This window comes from Microcebus murinus, chromosome 15 (genome assembly GCF_040939455.1).
Source record: "Microcebus murinus isolate Inina chromosome 15, M.murinus_Inina_mat1.0, whole genome shotgun sequence".
In the NCBI taxonomy this organism is placed as follows: domain Eukaryota; kingdom Metazoa; phylum Chordata; class Mammalia; order Primates; family Cheirogaleidae; genus Microcebus; species Microcebus murinus.
Window position 1 is genome coordinate 71,603,766 of NC_134118.1, and position 12,347 is coordinate 71,616,112.

Sequence of the window (12,347 nt, forward strand, 5' to 3'; positions counted from 1 at the left end):
GATAACTTCAATAAATGTTGTAAACTTGAATTACATGCAGCTACTTTCAGATATTCATTGTCTTTTTCATATATTTAGACTACCAAATCCCTATAAGCCTGAAGTAGGTATTTGTGTTTTCCTTAGCTGAGGAGACTGAAGCCAATGGAGAGGGAATTGATTATTCAGTTTTATGAAGAGGTTAGTCTCAAAATGGCGCAATTAAACTAAAATCTCCCAGTTCCAAGTCTTAGGCTTCTTCCATAGTTCCTCCAGCTTCTGGCCTTTATAGCTTTACATTAGTCGTTGTTACCAGGTTAATTTCTATTTCCTAAGTATTCACACCCAGGTGGTGCTTTAAATGGAAAGTCAGATGCCTGGGGTTCACTGATACATTTGTTCTCTTTATCCAAATATGTTTATTGAGCCACTACTATGGGGATCAGGTGCTGTACAAGTTGCTGAGAACAAAACAGACAAAAACATCTATCTTGAACGGTGCTTTCTGGGATCAGCATAAAGGGGCTGTAGCAGGTGAGAAGAGACCATATAAATACAATGATAGAAGGTGCTAAGGAGAAAAATAAATGGGCAAGGGCAAGGAGGATAGAGTTATCGTCAGGGTGGTGAAAGAGATGCAATTTTAAGTAGGGTGGCCAGGCCAGACCAGGCCGTGCCAGGAAGGGGCCGTCTGAACGAAGGCCTCAAGCTGAGGGCTGAGCCCCGAGGAGAGCTGGCAGGAGAGAGTGCTGAGAGCCGGCAGGAGAGAGTGCTGAGCTGCGTGGACGCAGGATCCTGGGGGTGGAAGTGCTCAGGGCACATGGGAGCCAGGCAGCCCATGGTGAGAGGAGGGCTGAGGTCAGGGAGTAGCAGAGGCCCGACCATGAGCAGGGCTAAAGGTAGAAAGATGCCATGCTCTAATGTATGTTTTAATATCCTCACTTAAAGTTAGGTTGTCAATACATTTAGGGAGGCAGAAGCAGAAACACCAGTGAGGAGAATATTGCAGGTGACGAATGGTGGGGCTTCTAGGAGCACAATGATGGAGGCCATCAGTAATCAAGGACTGGGTGTATTTTGGAAATATAAACTTACGGCAGAGATCATTGGCTACCCCCGCCCCCCAAATCTATTCTCTTGCGGGTATGGATGTCCAGCAATAAACTACATTTCCCAGCATCCTTTGCAGCAGAGAGTGTCCATTATACCCTCTATTGGGAATCTCCAGAGACAATTATAAACTTGACTAATTAAGTAATAATCAAAACTGGCTTTATCAAACTATTTCATAGCAATCATTCTAGAATCCCTTTATGATTATGATCTCAAAATATAACTGCTGTGTTTCCCCAAAAATAAGACAGAGTCTTATATTTTTTCCTCAAGACATCCTACGGCTTATTTTCAGGGGATATGTTTTTTTTTTTTTTTTTAAGTATGGTACAACAATCTACCTTTGTTCAAATATAGTTAAGTCATCTTCTTCTGGAACATCATCACTCTCCAAATCCTAAATTCCATCCTGGATTTCTTGCGACTCTATTTCCTTTGGAACCATTGGCCCCAATCTCTCATGTGGAGCAGTAGAGCTCTCATGGGGCAGATGAGAAGGGCTGCTCGTGTTCTTTACTGCTCCCGGACGAAATGCACGGGTTGTGCAGATGTGCTGTGTAGCCACACCCGTTACTAGATTTTATTTTCAGGGTAGGGCTTCTATTGCGCAAATGCTTAGAAATCCTGCTAGGGCTTATTTTATGGATAGGTCTTATTTTCGGGGAAACACGGTATTTTATGGATAGGTCTTATTTTCGGGGAAACACGGTATTTATCTAATGTATATGAATATCATACCCAATATCTTTTTCTTTGTGCACAAGCCTATTTTATGACTCTATGATCTTACTTTTTTATAATGGAGCATGGAGGGTTTTTATTAATCAAAAATGATTCTGGTTAGCTTCAATCTAGTCCAAAGAAGTGATATTGCTGTTTGCTGCTTTTCTTATCACTGCTTCTCTATAATCTGCTCCACCCAACTTTAATAACAAGGTCAAGGCCAGACATTAAGAGGCAATACAGGGATGGCATCGCTTCCTTTGTATGTTTGTCATTCTCCTACAGGTGCCTCCTTTCCATTCCTTCTATGAACAGGCTTCTCTCAAAGTCCAAGACCACCATCCAAGGCCTGCTCCCTCGTCCAGAGAACCTTGCTTGGGGCCTGTCTCTGCGGCTTGTGGGGGCCAACTCTTTTTCTATATGTTTCCCATGGACACTTAGGTCACATGCTTCTTCCCCTCAGTGCCATGTTTTCTGTTTCTTTCAAAGGCAGGCAATTGGATAACTAATCTCCGAACAGGAGGAGGGTGGAACACCCACCCTAGTCTCCTTACCCATTTAGCCTGAATATTTTAATAGTGATATTTTAGAGACACCACAATGTTGATGACTAATAGTAAATGTAGGCATTTCAGAAAAGGAATTAACAAAAAATACTTTAGAAATCAATTTTTTTTTTTTTTTGCACAAAAAGGGTGGCAATAGAGCATATCAGTTAAGAGTGTGCTCTGTGGATTCAGAAAAACCTAGGTTTTGAATACTTCAGTGTGATCTTAGCACACCTTTCACTTAATTTCCTTAAGTCTCAGTTTCCTTATCTGTTGGACAGGAAAAATAATGGAACTGATGTGTTTATATAAGATTTGAAAGATTCTCTTAAGTACGAATGACACAACACCTATTAAGCACCTAGCACAGAGCCTTGCACATAGTAAATGAACCTCGGTGAGCTCCAAATTGAACTACATAAGCAAAAACAAAAATATTTTTACATGTGTTATCTCACCCTTTAATCTCACCATAATCTTTATGAATGTAAGAGAAGATATTATTTCCATCTTGTTGCTGAGGAAAAATAGATACCAAGAGAGAATACTAATTGATTTGCATGAAGATAAACTGTTAAAACTAGACTTAAGCCAAATGGGGTTTAGGTTCTTCCCATTTTACCAACACTAACTGGTAGAAGGTGTTCCATGGTAACCCCAAAACCTAGTGGGCAGTGAGCAGCTTGTTCTATCTCTCAAATCTTTGATCACGTACATTTTTTTCATGCCATATATCTTCTGGGTGGGATTAAAAACTCCTTAAAAACAGGAACCATATTTTCTAGATTTGCTTTGTTTTGTAACACTTAAAGCAGGCCTAGACATAGCCAATGTTCAATAAATACTTGCTGGCTGGATGTTTGTTGAATGACTGTTAAATCTGCAAATACTTGTCCAGAGTGGATCAACTTTTTAAATTTCTCATGTGCTAAAGCAGAAAAGAAAATACAAAGTCACTCACAACATAAAGTAACGTAATTCTTCCTATATACTCTGCAAGTAGAGTAAAACCTAAAATAACTGCTAAAATAACATTAAATGAGCTTAAGACTATTGTCAACTAAGTTATTAATGTCATTTCTCCAGGGATGACTATTAGAAACTGAGAGCTATGTGGTATATTCCAGTAACACCCAATGTACCCTTGGAACTGTTTTAATGTTCAACGTTTCCACTGGCATTTTCCTTTCTTGGCTGGTGAAGTTTTACAGACTGTAATCCCTATTCCATCTTAGGTCTTTTTTTTGCTGTGCCTTGATCCAGAGGGATTTTTAATTGTGTAACGGGCTGGGAATAAAATTGTTTTGGATCAGAAATCTGCGTGGTCTGGAAGCATTGCATGGTTCAACTTGAGTTTAGCCAGGCAGAAGTTCTCTGTAGGAAGAATTTAATAGCCTGGGCATGACGGCTCTCGGTGAAGGGAACACAGAGCCACTCCGTTCTGCCCTTACCCCATTCGTCTGCCTCCTACGGCTAGTTGTTGTTGTTTTTAATCCAAGAAAGAGATAAATTTGTTATTTCCCATAGGGAGCTCTCGGTTAAAGTTTCTCTATCTTATTCCATGCCAGCTGGTTGAACTCAGTGACACCGTCAGAAACATTTTATATACCCCTTGGTCTAATGACCTCAAAGATGTGAACTATTGCTGTCTTCTGTGAACCGGCATTGGGGTTTGGCCATACATATGCATTAATGTAAAAGCTCATCATCCTGACAATTCCCTGGAAACTCTGCTTCCTTTCTACTATAAAAGTTTACTCAGTTTAGCAAAAATAGTGTAAACTGAGCAAATTAAAATCTTTTATTTTAACAAATAGTATAATGGAAGAAAACAAGCTTGAGGTAAAATAGCAGATTCAAAAACTATCATAATAATAAAAGAAGAAAACCAGAACTCAAAAGTTAGGTTTCTAGCCTGCTGACTGGGGAGGAAAGATGCTGAATTCGTAAATGCAGTTGACCCTCTTCTGCTCAGCCCTGGTGTCCCCTCCCCCTCCCCCTTGGTCATCCTCTCCCCAACCAACCACACTGTGTTTCCCACCTCTCCCTCTCTGCCCGGATTTAGTTCCCTAAATGTCAGGAGCTGACTTCACTCCCTTTCACCATTAACATTTCCAGAAGTCTGGTTGAAATAGCCCTAAAACTTAACAAGTGTATAGGTAAAGTAAGTCATTTGTATTCAGAATTGCTTTGGGTGGGTAGGGGGAGGGATGTGCGGATGTATAGTTGACCCTTGAACAACACAGGTCTGAACTAAATGTCATTTATACATGGATTTTCTTCTGCCTCTGCCACCCCTGAAGACAGCAAGACCAACCCCTCCTCTCCCTCCTCTTCCTCAGCCTACTCAATGTGAAGATGAGGAGGGTGAAAATCTTTGATCCACTTCCACTTAATCAATAGGAAATGTATTTTCTCTTCCTTATGACTTCCTTCATTACGTTCTCTCTAGCTAGAATACAGTATATAATTGTACAAAATGTGTTACTTGACTGTTATTGGTGAGGCTTCTGGTCAACAGTAGGTGACACATAATTTTGGGGGGAGTAAATTTAAACATGGATTTTTGATTGGGGGGACAGGTCAGCACCCCAACCCTCATGTCGTTCAAAGGTCCACTGTATTATTACTGAAATGTTCAGAAGCATGCTTGTGAGGAGTAGTTTTCTTATGTTTTCCAAAGGGCTCTATCAATAAGTTGCTAAACATCACTATGGGCAAAACACAAGACTGGGCTAAAGTGGGCAAATGTATAAATGTGTACACGGTATACATATATGGATTTTTAAAGATGTATATATTTTTATGTATTCTAACTAAAAATTTCATACAATGACCTTAAATCATGGTGTAGTCAAGATGAAAATCATGTGACTGGATAACTAAAAATGCATTAAAAATGGAAGTATGTCAAATATTTGTGTAGAGTTATGAATGTGGTCTGAGAAAATTGATTGGAACTAGGTTGAACTACTTGGATATTTTGAATTTTGCAAATGGAAATGAGTTTGGAAGAATTAGTTCCATGTGAGTGAGCCCCAAATAGAAAATATTAGGAGAGCTGCGGATATAGTTACAGATTTTTGTAACTATCCTCTACTAGATGTTGTGGATTAGTGTTTCCAAACCTGATCGTACATTGAAATTATCAGGAGAGAGTTTCTAAAATATACATTCCCCGTGTTTATTCCCCAGAAATGCTTAGCGAGTCAGGGAAAGTACTAATCTTGGTGGTTTCTGTGTGTGTGTTTTGGAAACATTTTCCTAGGTGTTTCTCATGCATCTCCTGGCTTGGAAATCACTGAACTAGGAATACCTTCAGAACTTGTATCTTTTATTGGTATTCTAATGCTTTCTTCAATATCTTTTCTAAATATTTTCACAATGTGCCTTTTATAGTGATTTTTTTTTTCTATAGTTTCTCTCCAGTTCTTGTACATTACCTTAGAACAGAGTGAATATTTCTAGTTATTGTATCCCCTGGTGTGCTCAGCAGTCTTCAGTGTACAATGAGTATTCTTAAAATGAATTGAATTCCTACTGTTATTCGTGTGGCAGCATCTTGGTGTCCCTGCTCACTTATCCCTTGACCCCAGTCTCTGAATTCAGAAGAATCTTCAGTTGTAGAAAAGGGACATCAAACTAGAGAGCAGTTAAGAGTAAAATGGCTTGTTTGCCAGACCGCCACTTCCAGAATTAATGCAGAAGAACCAACACAGCCTCACTTAAAGATGTTTTAATGTCATAGTAATTGATTTATTTCTTAAACAAAAACAACAAGGGTGGGACAAATCTGAAACTATTTGTGGGAGCAGAGTATTTGAACATGAGGGTTGGAACATGTTGGATGTAGGGCCACTAAACTAAGTGTTTAAAGGAAATTCTTCTATCGTGCGCACACACACAGAAAGTCTGTCTCAACAATTTTTTGAAATAAAACTAGCACAACCTCCATGAAACCACAACAAAAAATCTGTTGCTGATTTATGACATTCTGTAGCCAAAAGCATCTTGATGAATTTTTATCTGTATAATTCTCAGCTGAACACAGTAAAGTGATATTAGAATTCCAAAATTATTGACAAAATATTTTCATTTCAGAGTCCATTGATGTATAATTCTATCAATTGTTATGAGATTTTTAAGTCTCCTAGGTATAAAAATAAAAATTTACAGGTACACTTCACTTTCAACATGTAAATCATGTCAGCCATTACATGTATAAAAAGTCTTCATTAAATATAACCAAATTCTATTAACATCCTTGAATAAAATGTAAAATATAGTGGAATTACAGCTAACTTGAGTAATTATGCAATTTTTGTAAAACAGACAAATATAAAAAACTAAGCATTCCAAATCAAATAGTGTTTTCAAGGTTTAAATACCTGAATTATACTGCAATGCTACCACAGTCTAGCCTGTGTTTTGTAAAATTAGAGGTAGACTAATCATGATTCAAATAAACATTGCTTATATATTTTTTTCAACTTAAAACACAATATAAAACTTGTAAGGGAGGGGGGAGAAGTAGTGATTTTAAACATGCTTACCCAACTCTAGTCTGGTTTAGGAAATGTAGCATTTCTTTGATTTTTAATTGTTCCTGCATTACTTGTGAATGTGACCACATGACTATAGTTTATGCTATTATGTTGTCAGGCTTCTGATAATGGGAAGGAATGTTTGTTTAGACTGTGTAGCTCTTCACTTTAATTCACTCTGGCTCCAGTGTGACATGTTAAAACTGCTATCAATGGAAAATCCAAATTTCCCAGAAAGACTTAAAACAACAGCAACCCCTGTGAACTGAAATTATCTCCTGTTGAGGCTAATTACCTTAGTGCTCATAGGAAAGGGCTGCTATAGGAAATCTGTAGCCTTGGAGTCTCTCCTCTTCCCGTGCCTTTTATTTGGTAGAAAGTTGTGTTTTTGCTGATGACTCAATTGCATCTTTTCAGTACTAGTATAGATGTCAGGAGAAACACAAAAAACTGAAATGATATATTGTGCCATAAACATATTATGTGATGTGAAACTTTCCTGTAATTAGAAAACTTGTGCTTAGAGAATTTACCCCAGCAGCGTGTGATTTCTTTGAAAGCAAAAAAGTAGAAGGCTTAAAATATAAGGAAAAAATTAGAATTACTAAATTAAAAATTTTGTTAATCTGAAAAATATAACAATTATGACTTAAGCAATTGTTTTCTCATCTTTTCCTACTGTTTTGAGCATATCACTACTTAATCTTCTAGAGAAGCCAGTTCTGTAGGTATATTATTTTCTGTATAAAAAGTTATTGGTATTTACAAATGAAAACACAGCCATACTTTTGTCTGCTTTGTCAAAGATTAGATGATAATATGAGGATGGTTCTATATGTGGGCTCTCAGTCCTGCTCCACAGGTCTATATCTCTGTTCTTGTGCCAGTAACATGCTGTTTTGATTACTATAGCCTTGTAGTAAAGTCTGGCAGACTGATGGAAACTATACTTCTTCGATCTTAAAGGAAGCCATTTTAAAAATAAAGATGATGTTCCATAGGGAAAAAAATCCATAAAGTGAAAGGTAGAGACCCAGTCTTGCATGTCAATATTAACAAGGCAGTTCTTGATAACTCTGTAAAAGTGTGTTGTTTACTTGAGGATGGGGTGAAATTAGGTATTGCTGAAATCAACATTAAATTGATATCTAAATCATTTCTGGAACCTGGGCAGAAACATTTTTCATTCTTCATTACTGCCATACTTCAATGAATGGTTGCGAATTGTGCAAACAGGATCTTCCCGATGTGTCCATTCATAGCTCAAATGTGGTACCCAATGCTGTAATATCGGGGTTTTGTTCATTTGTTAAGGTATGACTTGTCAATTTTGCTGTCTACTCTACAGTTATAATTATGGACTAATTAGTCCATAATTATGCAATTTTCCTACCACTTTTCTTCAAAATACTGTTAGTTTTTTATTCAGCCCATTGTAAAATTATTTGGTTTTTCAGTTAATTCAAATGGGATTGTAGACAATGCACAAACATGGGGACTGAACATGAGTGGCCATACTTAGGCTAACATGGTCATCTACTTGTTTCAGTGTATGCATATATTTTCTAGATCATCATCATAATAGGAACAAAAATTTTTCTTTGAGAGAATTCAATGATGCTAATTTAAGGGAAAAAATCTAACAAAGGAGCTCAATAGATTGTAACTACTAAAGGTCTGTTTATAATTGAAATTTTTATGTGAGTTTTAAATTTTATTACTAGAATTTATATTCTATTTTAATGACATACGTCAACTGCTATGTGATTTTTGGCATTAGATTTATACAAAGTAGAAAGGAATTCAAGCATCTGTTACGGTAAGGAAGCAAAATTGTGATATTTCTCAAGCATTTCTAACGCTACATTAAAATGTTTTAAATGAATTAATGACAATAAGATGTTTGTAGAAGATAATCTGGGTAAAATCCCAAATTATAACTGTTAAAAATCAGTTTGTTTTTGTTGGAAATAAATGACAATACAACGTGCCAATCAAAAATGGTAACACAATAGACCAAAACTTATGAGACATAGCAAAAGCAAGCCAAGAAGGAATTCCAAAAAGAGGGAATAATAGAAAATGTCAACAAAGCTAAGACTTGGGTGTATGAACAAATAAAAAAAAATTTACAAAACTTTAAACCAAGGAAAAAGATGATTCAATAAATTTATAAACAAAAGGGCATACATTGATAACATAAAAATATAAAGGATTATAAGAGACTCTTATGAATCTTATGACAATCTATGTAACCTAGAATAAATGGATAAAAACATACAAGTTACCAAGACTGAATCATGAAGAAAGAGAAAATCTGAACAGACCTATGACAAGTAAGGTAACTGAATCAGTAATCAAAAACCTTCCAACAAAGAAAAGCCCAAGACTGAATTGCTTCACTGGTGAAGTCTATCAGACGTTTAAAGAAGAATTAATACCAACCCTTCCAAAACGTCTTCAAAACATTTGAAGATGAACACATCCAAACTTATTTTACGAGACCAGTATTACCTTGATACCAAAGCCAGATAAGGACACCACAAGGAAAGAAAATTACAAGCCAATATTCCTGGTGAATAGAGATACAAAAATGCTCAACAAAATACTAGCACAGTGAATTCAACATCACATTAAAAGAATCATACATCATGGTCAAATGGGATTTAACCCTGGGATACCAGGATGGTTCAACATATGCAAATCAGTAAATGTGATACAACTCATTAACAGAATGAAGGATAAAAATGATTATCTCAATAGATGCAGAAAGAACATTTGATAAAACTTAACATTTTATGATTAAAAACGTAGTAAATTAAGTATGGAAAAGAATGTACCTCAACATCATTAAGTTCATACATGACAAGCTTTACAGCTAACACCGTAGTCAATAGTAAAGAACTGAAAGTTTTTCCTTTAAGATCAGGAACATGACAAAGGTGACCACTCTTGCCACTTCTATTCAACATTCTGAAAGTCTTGCCAGAGCAATTAGGCAAAAGAGGGAAGGGAAAAGAAAAGGATACAAACTGGAAAGGAAGAAATAAAATTGTCTCTGCATATGACAAGATCTTATAGAAAACTCAAAAGACTCTACCAAAAAACTGTTAGAACTAATAAACAAATTCAGTAAAGGGACAGGATATAGAAATCAGTTGTATTTTTTTATACACTAACAACAAACTATTTGAAAATGAAACTAAGAAAAGAATCCTTTTGAAAATAGCATCAAAAAGAATAAAATAGGCATAGATTTAACCAAGAAGGTTGAAAGATCTATACACTGAAACTAAAACATTGATGCAAAAAATTGAAGGAGATATAAGTAAATGGAAAGACATCTCATGTTCAAGTATTGAAAGAACTAATATTATCAAAATTTCCATCCTACTTAAGGTGATCTATAGATTCAATTCATTCACTATCAAAATTCCAATGACATTTTCCACAGAAATAGAAAAAACCTAAAATTTGTATGGAACCACAAAAGACCTCACACAGTTAAAGCAATCTTGAGAAAGAAGAACAAAGCTGGGGGCATCATACCTTTTTATTTCAAACTACAGTTGACGCTGAAACAACACAAAGATCAGGGGTGCCAAACCCCCAAACAGTCAAAAATCCACGTGTACCTTTTGACTCCCCTATAGCCTACTGCTGACCAGAAGCCTTGTTAATAACAAAAACAGTTGATTAACACATTTTGTATGTTACATCTATTATATACTGTATTCTTACAATATAGTAAGCTCTAGAGGAAAGCAAATGTTAAGAAAATAACAAAGGAGAGAAAAATGCATTTACTAGTCATTAAATGGAAGTGAGTCGTCATAAAGGTTTGCATCCTTTTTGTGCTGCCTTCACGTGGAGCAGGCTGAGAAGGAGGGAGGGAAGAGTGGAGGGATTGGTCTTGCTGTCCTAGGAGTGGCACAGAGGGAAGAGGTGAAGGAAGTGGAAGGGGAGGCAGGCACACCTTGATGTAACTTTTATTGAAAAAATCCGCATATAAGTGGACCCACGTAGTTCAAACCTGTGTTATTCAAGGGTGAACTTGATATTACAAAACTATAGTAATCAAAACAGTATGGTGTTGGCATAGAAAAATGATTTATACAGACCAACAGAACAGAATAGAGAGAGCAGAAATAACCCACACATATCCAGTCAATTAATCTTTGACAAGGATGCCAAGAACATACAATGGGGGTAGGGTAGGGTAGTCTCTTCAATAGATGATATTGGGAAAATTGGATATCCCCACACACAAGAATGAAATTGGACTCTTGTTTTAAACCACACACACAACCCAACTCAAAATGGATTAAAAACTTAAATGTGCCTTTTCGTCTGGCGGCAGCCATCGGGTAAGCCAAGACGGGTGCATGCAAGTATGTCCAGGAGCTGTGGAGGAAGCAGCAGTCTGCTGGAATGCGCTTTCTTCTGAGGGTCGCTGCTGGCAATGCCGGCAGCTCTCTGCGCTCCACAGGGCTCCCCGCCCCACCTGACCGGATAAAGTGCGCAGACTGGGATACGAGGCCAAGCAAGGTTATGTCATATATAGGATTCGTGTGCGCTGTGGTGGCCGCAAACGCCCAGTTCCTAAGGGTGCAACTTATGGCAGGCCTGTCCATCATGGTGTTAACCAGCTAAAGTTTGCTCGGAGCCTTCGGTCTGTCGCCGAGGAGTGAGCTGGACGCCACCACGGGGCTCTAAGAGTCCTGAATTCTTACTGGGTTGGTGAAGATTCCACGTACAAATTTTTTGAGGTCATCCTCATCGATCCATTCCATAAAGCTATCAGAAGAAATCCTGATACCCAGTGGATCACGAAACCGGTCCACAAGCACCGGGAGATGCTGGGCTGGCATCTGCAGGCCGCAAGAGCCGCGGCCTTGGAAAGGGCCGTAAGTTCCACCGCACTATGGGGGGTTCTCGCCGCGCAGCCTGGAGAAGCCAACGCTCTCCAGCTCCGCCGTTACCGCTAATCAGTAATGTTTGTAAAATTCATACCTAATAAACGATTTAGGACGGTCATGTCTGCTTAAAGGTGTTATTTGTCTGTTAAGCTAGTCTGCAGATTGTTTCATGAGTGCTTTGTCAAATATGAAGTTAAAAGTGCAATAATGTTTGAAGACTATAAGTGAAGGTGTATCTTGTTTCTAATAAGATAAGCTTTTTTTGTCTTTGCTTTATCTTATTAGGGAGTTTTATGTCGGTGTTTAAAACATGCTGTGTGGTATAATAGGTGTAAAATAAATTCTTTAAAAGAGGAGTGCTACAACTACCCTGTAGATTTGTTTGGTGCATGTGGTTAAACCTACAGCTTTACTGGGATGATGGCAATGCTCTGCTGGCTTTTTAATTGGGTTTTGTTTAGAAATTTTTAGGGTAGGAGGAGGATATCCTAACCCTATGTCGTGGTCACGTAGAAAAATAT

At 37.5% G+C, this 12,347-nt stretch overlaps 1 pseudogene; it reads left to right on the forward strand.

The window, feature by feature from the left end:
* LOC105874678 (large ribosomal subunit protein eL15-like) overlaps positions 1–11,895 on the forward strand; it is a 53,411-nt pseudogene extending 41,516 nt beyond the window's left edge.
* The last annotated feature ends 452 nt before the right edge of the window (positions 11,896–12,347 follow it).